The sequence below is a fragment of the Mus caroli genome, chromosome 14, assembly GCF_900094665.2.
Source record: "Mus caroli chromosome 14, CAROLI_EIJ_v1.1, whole genome shotgun sequence".
Taxonomy (NCBI): Eukaryota; Metazoa; Chordata; class Mammalia; order Rodentia; family Muridae; genus Mus; species Mus caroli.
In genome coordinates, this window is record NC_034583.1 from 102,447,643 (window position 1) to 102,456,753 (window position 9,111).

The following is a 9,111-nucleotide window of genomic DNA, read 5'->3' on the forward strand; positions in this document are numbered from 1 at the left end:
CACAGTTATTAAACTCTAAAAGATGGTGTGAATTTAAATCACAAGTCAGTGAACTATAGCAAGATATTTTATCTATTTCTTTTTCCCTTAGTATTTTTCTATCCCCAGAGAATATTAAAACTGTTAGAAGCTGAGGTATTGAGTTTTCAGTTCACTCTGTGTTTTTGAATTCCCAATTAAGTTTGGGAATACTAATGGAAGAGGCATTTATAATTAGCTCAAAAATGGCAAAACCTGTTATATTTAGTTCTGATTTTATGCATGCTTTATATACTTACTGAATATGATCTAATCTGTAATTTGCTATGTCATATAGAAGGAAGACACTTGAGAACCTTGATTCTGAACTTCACACTCTGAAAGATTTTTAGTGGTTGATAGAAGATCTTGTATTTTCTACTACCAAATGTAAGACAATTAGCACTCAGTGCATGGCACACAAATTCACACTACTCTGGAGTAGGTAAGACATACAAAAATGGAGATAATATAGGTATTAGAAAATTATATAGTTAAATAAGAAGACAACTTATTGTCATCTATTTTTTAAATTGATTATTCTGATGAACAGTTTGAATATATTTCATTTTTAGAGTTATTATACATTAAATTGATAACCAATGGCAGTACTACTATTTCCTAGAGCATGGAGCAACAGACTCAGGTATATAGAATCTTGAATTCTAAATAGATGAGACTAGGTCATTCCTGACTTCTAGGGTCCTAAAGAATGACTCAGCAGTCAAATGTAATCATGGCTCATGCAGAGGGCCCAGCCTAACAATCACATGGTGGTACTCAACCAGGGAAAACACTTGTACACCTTAAATAAACAAATATTTTTTGAAAAATAATTTTATTAAACCCCAAAATTTATCACCAATAATTTCTTGATTCAGAAAATACAAATTTTAGGGGCTAGTGAGATGGGTGATAATTTAGAGCACTTACTGTTCTTGCAGGGGACCTCCATTCTGTTAATAGGGAGCTCACAACAATCAGCAATCCAAAGTGTCTCTTCAGACACTTTCCTTCATGTGCACATAGTACAGATATACACAGAGATATATGTACATAATTTAGAAAGACCGCCCATCACCACTGGACAAGGAGACAACTTGTAGTGGTGGTGTTCTTATATCAGTCAGAGGCAGAGAAGATGGAAGTCCTTTATTTATCCTAGCTTGATGCCTTGCTTGGTGGCCAAAGCTATTCATACCTAGTATTCATAAAAACCAAATCAAATCAAAACAGACACAGCCAAAACATCACAGGAAGAGGAAAACTGTAAGATATTTATGGACCATCATGTTACCCATAGATGTGCTCTCTAGTGCATAGCATAAGCAGGCCATAGACAGCTGCTAGCGGCCACTCCATACAGCATGGGTGGAGAAGGCCAACCGGGGGCCCACCAGCCACATGGTCAGCCTTCAGGTTGAGTCACCGCAATGGCCGAGGACTTTGTGTTCAGATAGGAGAGAAAGAGAAGTGGGGTATCTTGAGCATTATGAAGAGTGATGGAACTGGAGACTCAAGGGTAGAGAGGAGTAGCCTTGTGAGTGGCCATCCCTGTCACCTGGGATCATGTTGAGGTCCCAGCCTGAGCCATGTCTAACTCTGTAGCTAAGCAGTGGCCAGCGTTAGTGTCAATATCTATTGTTCTTATTACCACTAGAAAACATGGGTACGTCCCTGGTAATAGCTGTCACCAGTATCTAAATAGATGTCCATGATTATGCATAACTGGCCCTGCACCTCACTAAATACTCACTCTGAAGTGCTGGGCCCATCTCTTACCAGAGGCAACACTTGGGAAAGTGGATACCCTGACCAGGTAGCACAAGGGAGCTGGCCCTAGTGACTAGGGTGTTGGAGAACAGGTCCCTAGGATGTAAGTGTGGGAGAGCTGACCCTGCCACTCCTCTGCCATGGGGTGACATAGGGGCAGAAGTGATGCCTATCACCCGCCTCCAGTAACGCAGAAAAGGCATATCAGCATCAAGAAGAAATCCTGGGATGAAGTGTCTTGAGGACCTTGCATCTCAGGATCACAGCACACCACGGAAATGGTGGGCTATCATAAAAAAAAAAAAAACAAAAACAAAAAAAAACGTATTTGCTCGCTGTAGCCTTTCCTTGATGACTTCTGAAAAATGGTGACAGAGCTCCCAGTAAGTAAGAACAGCAGATCTGTCCCAGACCCTCACAAGCTGAAGCACTTGGGAAAGTCAGCTACACCTTGACTGGGCAACACAGAGGAGCTTGCTATGGAGGTATGGGTACAGTTGAGCTGTCCCTAAGGTCATGAAAGCAGGAGAGACAACCCTGTTTCTCCCTTCTCCCTTAGATATTTTCTTTATTCACATTTCAAATGTTTTCCCCTTTCCATATCTCCTCTTGAGAAACCCCCTATCCCTTCCCCACTCCCTCTGCCTCTATGAGGGTGCTACCCCACCCACTTACTTCCTAACTCCTGCCCTGGCATTCCCCTACACTGGGGCATTGAACACCCTCAGGCCCGAGGGCCTCTCCTCCCACTGATGTCCAACAAGGCCATCTTCTGCCACATATTCTGCTTTTTGATGATAGCAGAATTAGGGGGCCTAACCAGAGTAGTGCTGAAGAGCTCACACTAGTGGTGCAGATAAAAAGAAAACCATTAGGTTTATGAGCTCAGCTAACATCGAGTCCCAGATCCAGGGCTTTGAGTTGGTATAACCCAATATCTATATCATCTATGAACTGTTGAATGCATGAAAGGGCCAATTCTACTATTCTAAAGCTACAGGAGCGCCATGACACAGGGCAACAACAGGATAACTTGAAGCAGTCTTGGCAAAGATCTGATCATTTCACAGAAGTCCAGAGATCTCAAACAAGACCAATGACTCATTGCAATAAACATGTGCAAGTGATGATGTATGGACAGAGGGATATACTGTGGGACTCACTGTGACATACTATAGCTTCTACAGTGAGTTTTAAGTACTTGTTTATTTGTGGGAGGTGCAAGGGTAAAGGGTAGATAGGGGAAGGGAAGATGAAGACTAGGGTACATGATGCGAAACTCACAAAGAATAAATTAAAAGTTAAATTTAGTTTTACAAATTGCCAAATATATATATATATATATATAATAACTATTGAAATATATTGTATATATTATGAATATGTATTTCAAATAGCATATGTGTGTATGTGTGTGTGTGTATGTGTGTGTGTGTGTATGGTTCTTCCACTAGAACATGGAGAACCTAGCAGTGGTCACACTTCTGGTTCAAACTGACCATCCATCCTTTAATAGCCACCAATGCCTAGAGCCCTTTTGCACAGTTGGGTTCCATGATCCCTTTCCTCACCCATTGTTGAGTGTTAAATGGTTTAATCTTGTGTAGATCCCATTCTAGTGCTGCTGCCCCTGTAGGCTCATAAGTGCAAAAATCCTTGTTGTCTTATGGTTTCTTTTGCAGTGGAAAACCTCCATGGCCAAAAGAAAAGTTGGGGAGAAAAATGTTTATTCAACTTACACTTCCACATTTCTAGTCATCATCAAAGGTAGTCACGACAATCATTCAAACAGAGCAGGAGCTGATGCAGGGGCCCCGGGGTGATGCTGCTTACTGGCTTGCTTCACATGACTTGCCCAGGCAGCTTTTTTTATAGAACCCAGGATCACAAGCCCCATGACTTGGCCCTCCCCCCATTAATCACAAATTAAGAAAATGCCATACAGCTGGCCCTCATGGAGGCATTTCTTCAACCAGTGTTCCTTCTTTTCTGATGACTCAGGCTTGAGTTGACACAAAATCAGCCAGTACATCTGCCAGGTCCAAAAGATAATATTTCTCAGCACCCCTTGCTGAATTTTGACTCTTAACAATCTTTCCATTTATCTTCCACAGTGTTCGTTGACCTTTGCTAAGAAGGCCATTATTAAGGTCTCATTTCTGGTACAACACTCCACAGTCACTTGTTTCCTGTCCTTTGACTAGTTGTGAGTCTGTGACAATAGCTGTCAAGTACAATAAGAAGATTCTCATATGAAAAGTAAGAGCTGCAACAACCTGTGAATGTAGATATGAGGAATTTATTTAACCATGTCCCACATCTCATATGTCCTCTCTTTTCCAAGCAGCATGCTTCCAGCTTTTATCTTACTGCAGACTTTACACACCTCACAGTACTAGACCTTGATTCTCTACCTCTGGGAAGTCTTCTGCTCCTTTGTTACGTTGATGTTTCAGACTGCATTATTTCAGAATTTTTCACAGTGATACAGTGATAAATTTGTCTGCCTTGGGGACATATTTTCTTAGTTGACTACTAACATTTATATATTTGACTACAAGATCTGAATGTACAAGGACCTTGCATGTCTTTATGAGAGCTCATTCACTAACCTTTATCTTTCCACATACTGTGTTTTGTTAAAGGCCCATTTCACTGGCAAGTGCTCTCTTGGTTCTCTTCTGCACAAAGAATTTCTTTTTTAATGATTCATTCTAAGAGCAGTTCTTCAGCCATATGAAGTCCTTTTTATTCTTCCTTGAGTCTTTATTCTTTTTTCCTAACTGCCCTATCATGACATTGCCATACTATGCATACACTGACATATGTTTGTAGTTCTTATCTTAAAAAGATAAAGAGATAGTTTATTCTTGAGGAGTTGACTATGAATGGAATATGATAGTTCTGGTTGTACCAAATACCATGTTACCTTATTGTATTAGTTTCATGAGCTTCTTATATTTGCAAAACAAAATAAACTCATAAATCAAGACACTTTTAAAAACATATTTGTGTAAATATCAGGTATATATGTTACAAAAATTGATGAAATCTTTGCTGTAAGTCTCAGATGCTAGCTGATGCCATTTTTAGCCTTGGAGTTGAAGCAAACTAGTGACCTATCAACAGAATATGAAAATTGATGATTGTCATAGGAATATTTGGTCAGACAGTGATTGATAGATATTAAAGAAGCTAGAGTTTTCCCAAGATAATTTGGCTCTAGATCTGTAAGATTCTAATTATTCACACTGACAAATATCTAGCCAGTCACTCAACCTGGGTATATATTTATACTTTAATTCATAGAAGGGTTAACTGTATTTGTGAGACAATGTTTACACTTTGAAGAGGTTTGTGAATATGTACTAGGTAAAGTGTAATGCATTGTTTAGATTTGCAAACCATCACTCATACATTTAGTATTCTTATTAGGATCGTAGTATCAATAAATCTCTTATTTTGCTTTCCATGAATTTATGAACATATCTTCCATGGCTTATTCCATATTTTATGCTTTTTGGAAATAACATTGATACCGATAAGATTTAGCAACTCTGACCCAACCCTGACATGGCTCCAGGAAAGAGCGTTAGGCCACAAAAGAGTTTCATGTCCTCGGCCCCAGGATGATTTCCCAGAAATGACTCTGTCAAAAGCCTCTCTGAAAAAACATAAAATGTACTGGCCAAAGGCCACCTGGGCCTTCTGGGGAACAAAGATACTCTCCCAGGATGAGCTAATATCAGCCCAGTCAATCAACCAAAATGTCAGTCTAACTACCCATCATCAAGTGCCTAGTTTCTGTTACTCTAATCTACCCTCTAAAAAATGTATAAGAAGTTCTTGTGAGTTAGAATCAGGGTCTCCTCTGGTCTCTTACTTGAGAGACTGCTGAAGGTCGATTGTACACCAGAAAAAAAAAAAAAAAAAAAAAAAACCTCTTGCTTTGGCATGAATACGAGTCTCATTGTCTCCCAGCAGGTAAAGACCTTTGGGGGCTTTACATCTGGGGCTTGTCCAGGATCTGAGACCCCTGAGTGGGCATTCAAGTCCACCCTTATCTGCAGACTAGGCTTGAGCTCAAGTCTGGCTCTATGAAGTATGGAGAGTGAGTGAGTACTCTGTTCTTTTACTTTGCCTCTCGAGTAAGGGAGATAGCTGAGAGGGTTACTGAACAGAACAACATGACGGTCAATTGATAACAGGCAGACATGCCACATCTTAGTGACCGTGGGAAGTCTGGAGGATACTTCAGACTCTCCCGGAAATAGTCAGGAGGACTGGCCTGCTTTCTGAAACTGCAGGATTAGCAGACAGTGAATTCTGACCGAGTCACACTCTAATTCACCTCCTGATGTCTTGGAGGGTTAAGTTTCTCTGTTTGTTGGTTATCTCTTTCTAGTTCTTTGACTTGGACAGATGATATTTTTGGACATAGGACGGACTGAGTCTACTCCGCTAAATATCTTAATGACGCATTGGAAAGAAGTTAAGGAAAGAGGAAAGAACATGTCTATTGTAATTAACAAAAGTAAAAAGGGTAAATTAGTCATCCCATGCTCCTCAGAGTGGCCTGCCTTTGGTGTAGGGTGGTCCCCACAGGGACATTCTACGTGACTGTCATAAGGCAGTTGAAGGGAGGATGTTTAGACAGGGACTGCATGGTAATCCTGACAGGTACCCTATTTAATAACTTGGAAGAATCTAGAAGAGGTTCCTCTCTCATGGATAAAAGTTTTTCTTTCCCCAAGATGCACCTCACAGGGTCTGGCCATCAGGAAAAAGGAAACAGGGGAGGAGGGATCTGGACCTGAGAAGTTAATCCTCCAAGATACTTCAACAGCAGACCTGTTGCTTGTAGGTCCTCTTCCTTTTTATCCCCTAATCCTTGCTCCCATGGCCCACCAGCACCAGCATCTTTGGCCCATAAAGGACTGGGGCCATTGTACCCACCTTTACTGGAGAGAGGAGCAGTAGAAGACCCTCAACTTCCTAGTCCCACCATGGGGACCTGAAGGCAGAGAGCTACCTCCCTGATACTATGGTGGCTCTCCCACTAAGGGCATATGGGCCGCTAGATGATGATGGCAATCAGGCTATGCAGTATTGGCCATTCTTGCCTGCTGACCTATATACAATTAGAAGTCCAACATCCCCCTTTCTCAGATAATCCCAAGGGTTTGTTTACTCTCTTTGAAACTGTCCTGTTTCCCCATGAGCCCACCTGTGATGGCATATAACAGCTTATGAGGTTCCTCTTTACCAGGAGAGAAAAAGAATCCTCAATAGGGCTCAAAAGTATGTGCCTTTGGACAAAGAGGATCCCTCGGAAAACACAGCCATCATTGATGCAGGATTCCCTTTAACCCAAAATGATTGAGACTTTAATTCAGCCAAAGGTAAGGAGTACCTTAAAGTCTACGGCCAGGCTCTGGTGGCAGGTCTCAAGTCAACAGCTCACAAATTTGACCAAGGTATGTGAGATTAGACAGGGATCCGATGAGTCTCCTGCTGCCTTTCTAGACCGGCTCAGGAGGCATTCCACAAATATATACCCTTTGATCCTAGCAGTGAGGAGCACAAAGCTTCTATGATTATGACTTTTATAGACCAGGTTAGCAGAGATATCAGGACAAAGCTTCAGAGGCTAGAGCGACTACAGGATAAGTAGTTGAGGGATTTAATGCAGGTTGCTGAGAAAGTCTACCATAACAAGGAGACAGAGGAGGAGAAGGAGCAGAGAATGAGAGAGGAAGAAGAAAGGGCGATACAAAAAGAAAAGTGATAGGAAAGGAATTTACAGAGAATCTTGGCTTCAGTATTTAGGGAAAGCAGAGAAGAGAGACCTCAATGAAAGAGAGAGAGAAAACCCCTTGAAAAAGGACCACTGTGCATTATTGCAAGGAAAGAGGCCACTGGGCCAGAGGGTGCCCCCAAAAATGGAAGTCAGGGGTGGGAAATCCCAGGCCTTGGAAAAAGTTTTCCCAAACTGTGAAGGTGTTATCCCTAGAAAAAAAACAGCAACTAGGAAGGACAGAATTTAGACCCTTTCCCTGAGCCCAGGGTAAAATTGAAAGTGGAGGGAAAACCCACTTTGTGGATACTGGAGCCCAATACTCGGTCCTCCTCCAAGATGATGGGACAGTCTCCAGCAAAAATTTGTGGATTCAAGGGGCCACTGGGACTAAACAATATTCATGGACTACCTGAAGAATTGTGAACATGGAAATGGGCTGAGTATCCCACTCTTTCATGGTCATTCCTGACTGCCCCTATCTCTTGCTTAGGAAACATTTGCTCTACAAGATGGGGACTCAGATAAACTTCCTTCCCAAAGGCCCTCAATTGAGGGGGCTTGCTAGAGAATCTGTCCAAGTCATTACTATGAACTCTTGCTTTGCATCATTCCAAGTCTTGTCTCATCTGGGGTCTCCTGGCAGATCCCTGAGGGGCTTTACAACAATAGAGTTGGAGAAGCTAATAAAAAGTATTTCATGTTTCTAAAAACATTTAAAGTACTTGAGATGTGAAATGAAGAATGGTGAAATCGATACATTAAAGATATTATGGTCACCAAACATATAATACAGAAGAATGACCAGATAAATTGGCTGCAAATAGGAATGAGGTGGATTGCAATAACAATCTTCAAGGCCACATGACTGCTGAAGTCTTAAAACCTTGGAGTTAGCATGTAGTCTTTGCACATCAAGGTGAAAGATGATTCCTGGTTTCCATGGAAGCTTGAAATTTTCTTCTCATTATAATTTCAAATTTTCACCTGCTCTAACAATGAGGAAGCTGCTTCTCTTGGGTCCCTCATTAATAGAAGATTTGGAGAGGTCTGTTTTGTTAGGAAATCCAAGAATTTTCCAGAACATTCCAATGAATGTCATCTCGAAGAAGTGTGATTTTAGCTAATACACTACAGTATAGTGTACATGGAATGCTTTACAATTCTGAAAACTAGAAACAATTTTGTAATGACTACTTAAGTTCTTCAAGTGTCTACACACGTGTTTCTTAGTAATGTTTTAATTGTTCTGATACACACTATGTACAAGGCAACTTATAAGTAAGAATTTATTGGGGATTACAGTTTCAGGGGCTGAATTTATGACCATCATTGCTGGGAGCATAGCACCAGGCAAGTAGACATGGCATTGGAGCAGTAATTGAGAGCTTGGTATCTTCAGACACAACTACTAGCCAGATGACTAGATAGATGTTGTAGATAGATAGATAGATAGATAGATAGATAGATAGATAGATAGATAGATAGATAGATAGAGACAGAGAGAGAGAGAGAGAGAGAGA